Consider the following 11,727-nt stretch of genomic DNA (forward strand, 5'->3'; position numbering starts at 1 on the left):
AATACTTTAAAGTTATGGAACACTGATAAAACATTTTTAATTCTTATTTCTGATAATAGTCAATCACTATGAGTTTTTCATGCAGGCGGAACATGAAAACAATCTCCTACACCTATCTCCTGCCAAATCCTGCTGTGTTCTGCTCTTGTCTGATGTGGCATTCTGCTAGTTTTTGAAACAAGCACATCATTCGTGCGGTTTGGTGCAAACAACTTTGGGAAGCTAAAGCAGCTTTGGGTGCGTAGACCAGATCACATTACACCCCTACTGGAATCTCTGCACTGGCTGCCAATCTAGTTCAGGATCACATTTCACTCATTCACTGCCAGCCTTTTTCTGAACAGGAAGCCCCTGACTGCCAGCGATTTTGAGCATTTTTACTGTTTTTTAAGAGTCACAGAATATTGTGCTCTATGACCAACACCAAAACTGCCAAAAGAAAAAGTAGACTCCCTTCTTCACTTCTTTTGAATCAGGAAGAATCAGTGTGTTTCTAGCTTTTTCCATTCTTTCACAATCTGTTGTTGGAAACGTGAACTGCAGAAGCTTTTTAAGGTTGCACCTCGCTTTAGGCATAGTGGCGTCCCAAAACAATCTCCTAATACATGCTGCTTAATGATCATGTGACATGTGACACAGATGGATGTAAATCAACTTTAGAGCTGTGATGTTTACTCTGAAGGTGCACAAGCTCGTTCCCAAGCCAACCCCGTTAAAAAAAACAATTGATGGCTTTAGTCAACAATGGCAGTTAATGAGTTAAGATCCTTCTATTTGTGTTTAAAGCAGTACAATCCATGGCCCCATCCTATGTCAGACATCATTCAGTAGGAGTCGTCTGAGATCAGCGGATCAATCACTACTCAAGGTCCTGAAAGTGTGTTGTGTTACGAGAGGGGAAAGGACCTTTGCATTCTCACTGCCCAGGTTGTGGAAGGCTCTGCCCTTGCAGGTGAGGCAGGCCATGTCGGTCCCCCTCTTTAAGTCTCACCTGAAAACCCACTTTAATCACTTAGCTTTAAACACAAATGTGAACCCAGCATGTAGCGACTTCTGTTATAAAGTGGTTTTGTCTACATAACTGTACGGTTGGATAGTGTTAATGTGTCAACATTGCATTTAAAAAGTGCTTGTACAAATAAAGCCGGCATGGTGTGGCAACAGATAATACTATTATACACATTTAGCTCAGTTTCTGACAATATTCTGGATAATGCAGTCTAAATTTGATCAAGCCAATAAGTGCGAGGAAAGTCTAAATGTCACTCTGCCCCATTTAATTTAAGAAGATCAAATCATAACACCGAGATTGAAAGGAGAAAGAAAAGCTTTGTGACTTTGTGTGAAGGCCGTCAGCCGTGCAAACTGCAAATTCCCATAAAAACTATTTTGAAATATTAATGTTGCATGGATATATAAGGGCAGCTCGTCTCTCCCTCACGGCCGGGCCCAGCTGCTGACTGCTGGATCGCTTCACAACTAACTGATGTGGGACGCTGAGTGTCTCCTGTCTCACATGTTTGTGTGGACATCAGTGTTCCTCCCTGGGTCCGATTTTATTGTTCTGTCAATGAATCAGAGTTTGTCTTTCCTGACTGTTCCTGCATGTCACCAGACTGTACAATGTCCCTCTAACCATCCATCTGTCGTGTTGTTTTCATGTCTGTTTCTCTGTCTTTCTGACATTCAAGTTACCAACTTCTCCGGTTTCCTGTTTAAAATTTCTGCTGTCACTTGTTAGGATTCAGGCTCTTTTCCATGCTTCAGAGTCTCTCATCATCAGCGTGTGAACAACACAGCACTGCCTCCATGTGAGCTAAGCTGTCACTGCACACCGGGGCCAGCAAGAGCGCTGAGAGGACTCGACTACTGAGCTCCCAAGAGGGAGGGAGGAAGGGAGAAAGATTAAGATGGATCAGGATTACTTCTCCAGGACGCGCCGGTACATTTCTGGATGACCAGGACGAGATTGTCAAGCTGTTATTTCTAATAATGTTCATGTCAGAGCAATATTTCTATCCTGTTTAGGCAAAAACTATTTTTTGAACTCATGAGGAAAGATACCCCAGCATCTTACACCAGAGCTTACTTTTTATCCACAAGACGTGACACTTGAAAATTAAAATGTGCTGATGTGTGGTGGAATATCACATTTACATTCCTCAAATAATAGAAGCGTAAGTGCTCAGGACAGAATAAAGGAAAATAAACCTGCCTCGGAAATGACATGTTAATTTATTGCACCATATGTTTTCAGAGAAAAGTGAGTGGCACTAATGATATTTATTCTCACTTAATGACGGTTGTGTGAAACATTTCTAGGCTGCTATTATGCATGGTTTTTTATTGTATAGTGTGCAAGTTCTTCCTGTTGGCATTTCATATGCTTTCTTCATCATCTTGCAACAATCTCAGTGAATATCTTTGGTTGAAATTAGGGATTTCAAAGCTTCCTAAAACTTGTGTCTAAGAATCTGAAGTGAGGGTTCAGTTCAGTTCAGCTTGTGTGAGTTTATTGGTATCCCACTTCAGATACTGTACACTGAAAATCAAACTGGTCCTTTGCATTCTGGAATTAAGCTTGATTTGGTTACCTTTTCCTTTGATGATATCCTGGCAGACATCCCACAGTTTAATGGGAAGCAGGAAAAAAATGTAAAAAACAAACAAAAAAAATTAAATAAAAGAAGAAGAAGAAAGGGAAAAGAGCTACAAGCAGCACTAACATCAATCTTGATTTGTAATGTTCAATCCCTGGACAACAAGATGAATGAACTTCAGCTTCTGCAGTAAGGACTGTAGACTGTGTATGTATGTATGCATGTATGTATGTACGTACATATATGTGTATATGTATGTGCGTACGTACATACATACAGTCCACGTATGTATGTATGTATGTATGTATGTATGTATGTATGTATGTATAAATGTATGTATGTGTCAGACGTGCTGGAGCGCGAAGCGGAGGTAAGGATCCAAACACGGGTGAAGAAGGCAGGCAGACAGGAACGGTTAAAGGCTTTAATGATAACACACGCTGACACAGAAACAATGATCCAACACGAGACAAGGAACTGAAGGGGTTTAAATACAAGAGGGTTGGGAACTTGGGTGATTGGAAAACAACAGGCAGGTGGGAGCAATTAACAGAGACAAGACTAAACCATAAGGGGAGACAGGACAGGGTGTGACAGTATGTATGTATGTATGTATGTATGTATGTATGTATGTATGTATGTATGTATGTTATGTATGTATGGTATGTATGTATGTATGTATGTATGTATGTATGTATGTATGTATGTATGTATGTATGCATGTATGTATGCATGTATGTATGCATGTATGTATGCATGTACATACAAATGTTTGTGCGTATGTATGTATACATGTATGGACCTATGTTGTTATGTACTGTATGTATGTACATATGCACATACAAACGTACAAAAAGATTGGTGTGTAAATGCAACTGTTACACAGTGACGTGTAGTGAGGACAAAAGAAGCATGATGACTTGGTAGATAAACAAGGAAAACCAACTATAGTTACCAAACATTGCTGTTCTAAAAGAGTTCAATCAGTGGGTTTACTTGTGCATGCAAGTTGATCTAAGTTATTCTGTAGCAATGAACTGTGAACATTGTAAAAAACTGTGGAAACAAATGATCAACTGATTATCAGGACCTGGACATGATAACTGTTAAAACCATCATAGAATCTGTCATTGAACCATTCACTTACACTTGTAGTCTATCACTTTCTACTGGAAATTTTCCTGACGCAATGAAAACAGCGAAATTCATTCCTTTGTATGAGTGGTGATAAACATAGTTTCAATAATTACAGGCCGGTGTCACTGATTCAACAGTTTTCTAAAATATTGGAAAAAGTATTTGTATCAAGGTTGGATAAATTCATCAAAAATAAAAATATATTTGGGTTTAGAACTAAATATTCCACGGCAATGGCAATAATGGAATTAACAGATAAAATATCAACAGCAGTTGACAATAAAAATGACTGTTAGTGTTTTCATTGATTTGAAAATAGCATTTGATGTCTTTGATCACTCAAGGTTACTTCGAAAATTAAGTCAGTATGGAATAAGAGGTGTGGCTCATCAATGGGTTAAAACGTATTTAGAAAAAAGGAAACAGTTTGTTCAGATAAAGGACCATAAATCGAAACTATGTGAAATTAATTGTGGAGTGCCACAAGGGTCGGTCCTCGGACCAAAACTGTTAATTTTGTTTATTAATGACTTGGTAAATGTATCTAAGAATACTCAGTACCATTCTATTTGCAGATGATACAACATTGTTTTACTCAGGATCAAATATTGAGGAGGTGGCTAAAGTGATAAATGATGAACTGATTAAAATTTAAAACTGGTTTGATATAAATAGATTGACACTGAATCTTAATAAACAAATTTCATACTGTTTAATGATAAAAAGAACAGTGACGTGTCATTGGAAATAGATGGGATTAAAATTCAAAGAGTAAAAGACACTACATTTCTTGGAGTTCTTATTGATGAAGACTTGACTGGAAATCCCATATTAGTGGCATAAAAGGTAAAATTGCCAAATCCGTAGGAGTATTACATAGAGTCGAGTTTTTACTGACTAATTCTGGTTTGTTGGCATTGTACAATTCCCTGATTGTTCCATACTTGACTTATTGTGTAGAAATCTGGGGAACAACATACAAAAACTATATACAGCCCTTATTTATTTTACAGAAAAGAGCTCTAAGAATAATCAGTTATATTGGCTGTAGAGATCCATCAAACCCATTGTTTATTAAATATAAATTACTGAAATTTCATGATTTAAAAGACTGGAAAGTCTTACAAACCATGTATAAAGCCAATTTAGGTACTCTGCCAACAAACATTCAGGGGATATTTGAAAAGAGAACTAGTAATTACACGCTGAAAGAAACTGATGTGTTTACAAAACCTAGATTTAGAACTAAAATTAAGGAATGGAATATATCTGTAAATGGTGTTAAATTATGGAATAACCTTAAAAGGGAAATAAAAAAAACTCTGTCATTTAATATATTCAAAAAATGTACCAAATTGAGTGTTCTAAATAATTATGAAAATGTTAATTAAATCAATAGCCACGTTTACATGCGCATATTTAATCGGATTGAATGCCCATTCAGATTGAAAATTCTGCATGTAAACATGTCAATCAGAATATTCTGATCCGATTCGGCCCGATCGGATTGAAATTTCAATCCGATTGAGAGAGGTGGTTTATTCCGTTCTTCATTCCGATTGACGTGCATGTGCACAGCCATTCGGATTGTTGGGGTAAAACAATGCCCACTGCGCATGTGTGCAACAGCCAGCGGGCCTCTCCGCTGTCATTTGGACTGCCTGACTTCAAAAATGACAGTGTAATTAACAAGCGGCGGCTTTTAAATCCGACAACAAGCCGTCCCGTTTCAGTAATATTTAATTCAGAACTTGCATTTTGTGGAAGTAAAATAAAAATCTGATTATTGCACAAATCATTCGACAAAGATGTTCAAATCTTTACTGGAAATACGCAGGTTTATCGTGGGGGTTGAAGCGCACGGATCCCCGTTTCTGTCAGCTTTGAACACAGCAGCTTCTGCAGCAGGTGATGGAGACACGCTTGTAAAGAACACAGGATAATCTGGGTTTTACAGACCTGATTGGAGGCTGATGTTGGGTAGGAAAACGTCCTCGGTTAAATACTCTGAACGACAGTAAAGTCCGTGTTCGTTAAAAGCACGTAAACGCAGATGACCTGAGATGCGGTTCGTTAATGATGAACACAGGCTTCTAAACTTTCTGAACATCTTCTGTTATTTTGTTTGAACAGATTTTTCTCAACAGTTTCAGCTGATCGTCACATGTTATTAATAATAAGCCACAACAGAGCTCAGTAATAAAACATGAGGCTAACCCCCCCCCCCACCCCCACCCCCGCTCTGTGCCGCAGCGCAGCGCAACAGCTGTCAATTCAGACCTGCGGACCAGCTGATCAAGAGGCAGACATAACCCTCCCTTATTTTAATCAACAATAAAATGCAGCAAAGCATATATCTGCAGTTATTCACTGAAGAAAACGTAACTTCTATGAGCTAAATAAAAATATTAAATTGAATAAATGGATCAGGAAAGCAGGAAGAATAGTTATTTCTGTTTTTACATTTTTCTTTTCGTTTCATGGCGTTTGTTTACAATTTTTCTTTCGTGAAAGGCAACTCTGCGCATGCTCAACCTATTTAATCGGATTAAATGCTTGGTGCATATGTACGCACGGCATGATCGGATCATTTCAGTTCGTGTCCATGTGAACAGAGATTCGGAAATTCCGATCAACCAAGATTTCAATCGGATTGAGGAAATTAGGCACATGAAAACGCAGCTAGTGATCATGATCGCACTGGAATTTAGAACAGGAAAAGGTTTAAAATGAATCTGTATGTGCGTCTGACAAATGGAAATTGTATTGATTATTTCTTCTGGAAAAGGGGGCAGAAATTATAAGATGTTTTTCTTCATTCTGCTCCTTTTTGTTCATATTTGATTTTTTTGTTATGCATTTCTTGTTGTTTATATGTTTTATTTGTTTTTATTTTGGATGAAAAAAAGGGGGGAAAAAAGCATTTTTCATAGTTTACATGCATGTTAGAAAACCTATTGAATGAAGTACACACCACTCCGCTACAGACGGTGGTGACACACACCTTTTTATGTCAACATTCTTCTGGTTAGCCTAGCATGGGGGGTTCGGGGGCCACAAAGAGGGGTCCCCCGGGCCGGACATGGCCCACAGGCCGCTTATTGAGGACCACTGACATAGACTGTTTCTATGGTCTTTCTGTCTACCAAGGGAGTTTTCCATCATAGCTGTAGTGGCTGTTTATGCAGCTCCATGTGCTATTGCTCACATCAACCTGGTTAGAAGTTCTACAGAATGTTCACAACGAGCTGCTAGCTTTGTGAGGACTCAAGTAACCTCAATTTAACGATTGTGTTCCCCAAGTTTCACCATTATGTAGACTTTATCACCAGGAAAAACAGTATTCTGGACTACAGTATTTTCTCCAATGCATACAAAAGATCCCCCCTCCATCACTTAGGACTCTTTGATAATCTGTGCATCCATTTAACCCCATCCTACAAACCCCTGCTGAAATTCACCCATTCTGAGAAGAAAATAATTCAGGTCTGCCATAAAGGTGCAACTTCTGCACTGCGGGCCACTGACTGGGCCATCTTTAAGACAACAGTTGGACCTAGACATTGAGGACAAATACACCAGACTCCTGTTCATTGATTTCATCTCAATGTGTAATACCATTGTTCTCTCAGATTCATGGAGAAACCTCTTCAACCCATGGACCTAACATAGACATGTGCCACTGAGTTTTGTCATTCCAGAACAGAAGTTCCCAGTCAAGCAGGTTGGTAAAAACATCTCCAAGCTGCTGATGCTGAGCTCTGCTTCTGCTCAGGGCGGTGTACTCCTGTTGGAGTTTTTAAATACCATTCATCTCATAATATATGTGACCATGTATGTACATGAGGTTTGTTCCTCGTTCTGATGATTCACCCACATTCACACACAATCACCCTCTGTTGTGTGTCTGGAGCATTATGTTTCACTTCCAAGTCATGTTGCAGTTAAGCACAATCTTACCACATCACATCCTTGTAATGTGCAACCACTGCCATGTGTTCCTGTGCTTAGTAAAAATGAGCCACGCAGGGGAGAACTTTGGAGTTGGGCAGTGGAGTGGAGACACGACTGTATCCTGTTTAACTTCTCCATTGCTCTCTCCCCTTTGCAAAGCTAAAAAAAAAGACAATACTCGTTCCTGTGTGATTATTATTTTAGAAAGGAAAAACCCTAACAACTCTAATGTCAATGACAGGTGAGGATTGATTGATTGGGGTTGGTTACATGGATGCTGTATCCACCTGCCATGGAGAAGAGAGGACTGATCTCACAAATGGACATTCATGAGTTGGGGGTGATGACTGAAAGAATTAGAAGATTTGACTGGGCCCATCCTCAGGAAATGAGCGAAGAAGTCAGCTGAGATGAGCTCAAAGTAGAGTTGGTGCTCTTCCCCATTGAGAAGATTCATTTGAGGTGGTTAGGGGTTCCTTTGGAAAACCTTTGATGTATTTAAGACACATCCCACCAGGAGTAAAATCTTATTGCAGACCCAGGCTCAATGGAGCCATTGTTATTTTCAAAGCTGAAAAAGTTAGCTGGGGAGACGGTCTGAGGATTACTGCTAAAGCTGTTGTCTCAGCAGTCCGGTTCTGTGCCTTCCTAAACCTACCGTTTAAGTCCAGAGTATTCAAACAGGTGGTAGGACTAAAACACTGTAAAGCAAACTTATTTCACACCAGATCAAGTTTGCTTTGAGAAACTTGTATCTGCTGTAAATCAGTGTGTTACACCTATTTTTTGTCTTTAGCAGACCATGAAACTCTGTTACCAACACAGCAGGTGTCAAAGAATGTGACTTTTCCTTTTCGATCCCTGACCCCCTTCAATCTGCTGTTTGTGATTTATACAGCCACAGCACACTCTGTCTTCCTGTTTCTCTTAATTCTTCCCCCCATTGTAGGAGAGAGGATACTGGTGTGAAGACAATTTCTGATCCACATTGGAAGTGGCAGGTGAATTTCGCCCAGCTGCTCCCCTTCTCTGTTCCACTTAGCAGCGACACTCCTATTTTCAAGTCGCTCAGTCGTTGCGTGGTTATAGCAAATGAATGAACATGCTCTGAGCTGGAGCCGAGTGCATCTACCCTCACAAATATCATCCTGGTATCATTATTCCTTTTTTCGCCTTCCAAAATGCCAAGAGAAGGTTTCATCATCTTCAAAACCACAGAAGACAGTTTATCGCTTGTGTTTGCAAGCTAATAAATATGTGTGTTATTATAGACAATGTATTAAAGAGAAGACTGTGCAGGAAGGTTTGTACACAACATAGCATTAATGTGCTTGATGCACTGAGCTAAAATCTTGTGGAGGATGAGGAGAAGGTGGTAAAGAAGGATAAGAGAGAAGGACAATCACGAGAGAGGTGGAGGAGGAAAATCAGTGAAGTCAGGATTAGTAGCAAATAAGAGGGAAACTCCAAGACAAAAATGGCACATGGTTGTCTTGGAGCAAGTGGTTAGACAGAATAATAAAGAAGGAATAAGTAAAGTGAAAAAGCCTTTTTTTCTGCTTGTTTCCTAAGGACTCCTAAAGGTGGTGCAGAGCAATTGTTGTTTTCAAGGTCTTAATATATATATATATATATATATATATATATATATATATATATATATATATATATATATATATATATATATATGTACACACACACACACATATATATATATATATATATATATATATATATATATATATATATATATATATATATATGTACACACACACATATATATATATATATATATATATATATATATATATATATATATAAATATATATATAAATATGAACACACACATATATATATATATATATATATATGTGTGTGTGTGTGTGTGTGTGTGTGTGTGTGTGTGTATTCATTTTATTTTTTTGTTTGTTTGTTTAGGTCAGTGACAACTAGATATCTTGTAGAGTCCCTATAACCTAGTTTAAATGCTCAACAAGCACAGCGTCAACAATAGATAGCTTAGCAAAAGACCTATTTAAACTGGATCATTTTGCTACCAGCAGCCTGTCACAAAGTCAATTTGTTCCAATATTTTTTGTTCCAAATCTGTGAAAAGTAACACAGATAAAACAGTTTGACAGACATGAAATAGTATTTTGGTGATTCCCAAAGAGATATTAGCTGAAAACTTGTCACACTGAAGGATGATGCATCTCTCAGGTCTTTTGATGGATCCTCTCCTCATCTTTTGCAGGCAAAAACCTTCTGATGCAGATAGTTTTTAATGAAATTCAACTCTTTTATCCCTTGTTGTCCACTTTTCTAATTTTCATTCACATCTACACAATATTCTGTCATGGTCAGGTACAACAACCAGGATGAAAATTGGCACCAAGCAGCCAAAATCCAAAGGAAACATTTTTTTAAGATTTCTGTGGAAGGAAATAAAATTTGGTGCAGAAATCAAATCTCACACTGATGAGGAGGGGAAAATATTGCATCTCGATTAGATTACACTAGCAAGTCTGATGAGGGAAAACAGCGTTAGCAGGGGAAAGTTGTGCTTATCCTCTTCCAGACAATGAGAATGAAAGGCATTATGGATGAACATAGAGATGGTGATGATGATGAAAGTCATCTGCTTGATGGTGAAAAGAGATTACATTTCGGTGGCTTATTTGGCAGAGGAGGAGCATGTAGTACTGGATAAAAATGAGTGGTCCTAGGACTGATCCCTGGGGAACCCCGATGGTGATCTTTACCGTTTATCAGCCAAAAAAAGTTGATTTAGGTGTCACTCGTCCTTAAACAAAAAAATTCATCTGTAAAAATTCTACAACTGAGTTTAAATCAATTAGAAATCAAAATGTCCTTTTCCCACAAAGCATCCAATGTCTTAAAAAATCATATTCTGGTTAGATGGTATTTCTTCCATTGAGAATGCACAAAATAATACATAATTTAAAAGCCTTTTAAAGCCATGTGACATTTTTTAATAGCTGGAAACATAACCCCAAACTAAAAGGCTGATCAATTATTACACATGACAGCAGAGACTTTTGTGGGAATGAGCAAAAAATAATCAGGATGAATGACAGGATAAATTCCTTGACACTGCATGACAGACTCCAGTAGACACAATTACACTGCTCAGTTACACACACACAAACACACACACACACACACACACACACACACACACACACACACACACACACACACACACACACACACACACACACACACACACACACACACACACACACACAGATCCTGAGGTGTCTACCTTGGAGGTTAAGCAACACAATGACAAGAGGTCACCTAGCAGTAATGGAGCCTTTTGTGTGCGAGAAATAGTCATTTCCCTGTGTAGTCTCGGGATATCACAGCCGAGATATGAAACCATGTCATTTTGTTTTCCTTTCTGTCGAGCATAGAAAGAAGAACGCGTGGGAAGGAGTTGGGGTGAGAGATGAGCCTATTGCGGGTGTTATGGCTATGGCATTGACATTCAAATGTTTTGTTGTAGGATGGGAATTTGAGCAGAGAATGGGAGATGAACACTAATGGGAATCAAATGGAGGAGTGGAATAATTGGATTTGATTACGTCTGTCAGAGCCGAGAAGGATAGAATGTGTGGCTGGAATCATTTTGACAGTGACACAATGTGAACGACTCCTCCAGTAGTTCAGTGGCAGACTTTTGAAATGACCATTGTCTTGAGAGAGTTGAGCCCAACTAGTTTATCCTTTTGTGTAGAAAAGTGCTTGTTGGAGTGTTTTGTTTTTTATTTGGTTTGGTTTTTTTTTTGTCTTGTTTGTTCTCTTAACCAGAGTGAAACACAAACTGGGAGGCAAAGTTGATGTTTGAACTTTAGAAAATGAAAATGTATAAAGGCCACTAAATCTAAAGCCTAAACACGAGGTGCATCAAGAGGAAATGGGACACTTCTGAGGAGAACAGAACAGGATCTGGTAGAGAAAAGAAGGAAACCTAGAGCTTTATGCGCTGAGGATGCTGATTACTGAGTAAGAG

Source organism: Nothobranchius furzeri, chromosome 3, assembly GCF_043380555.1.
Source record: "Nothobranchius furzeri strain GRZ-AD chromosome 3, NfurGRZ-RIMD1, whole genome shotgun sequence".
Lineage (NCBI taxonomy): Eukaryota > Metazoa > Chordata > Actinopteri > Cyprinodontiformes > Nothobranchiidae > Nothobranchius > Nothobranchius furzeri.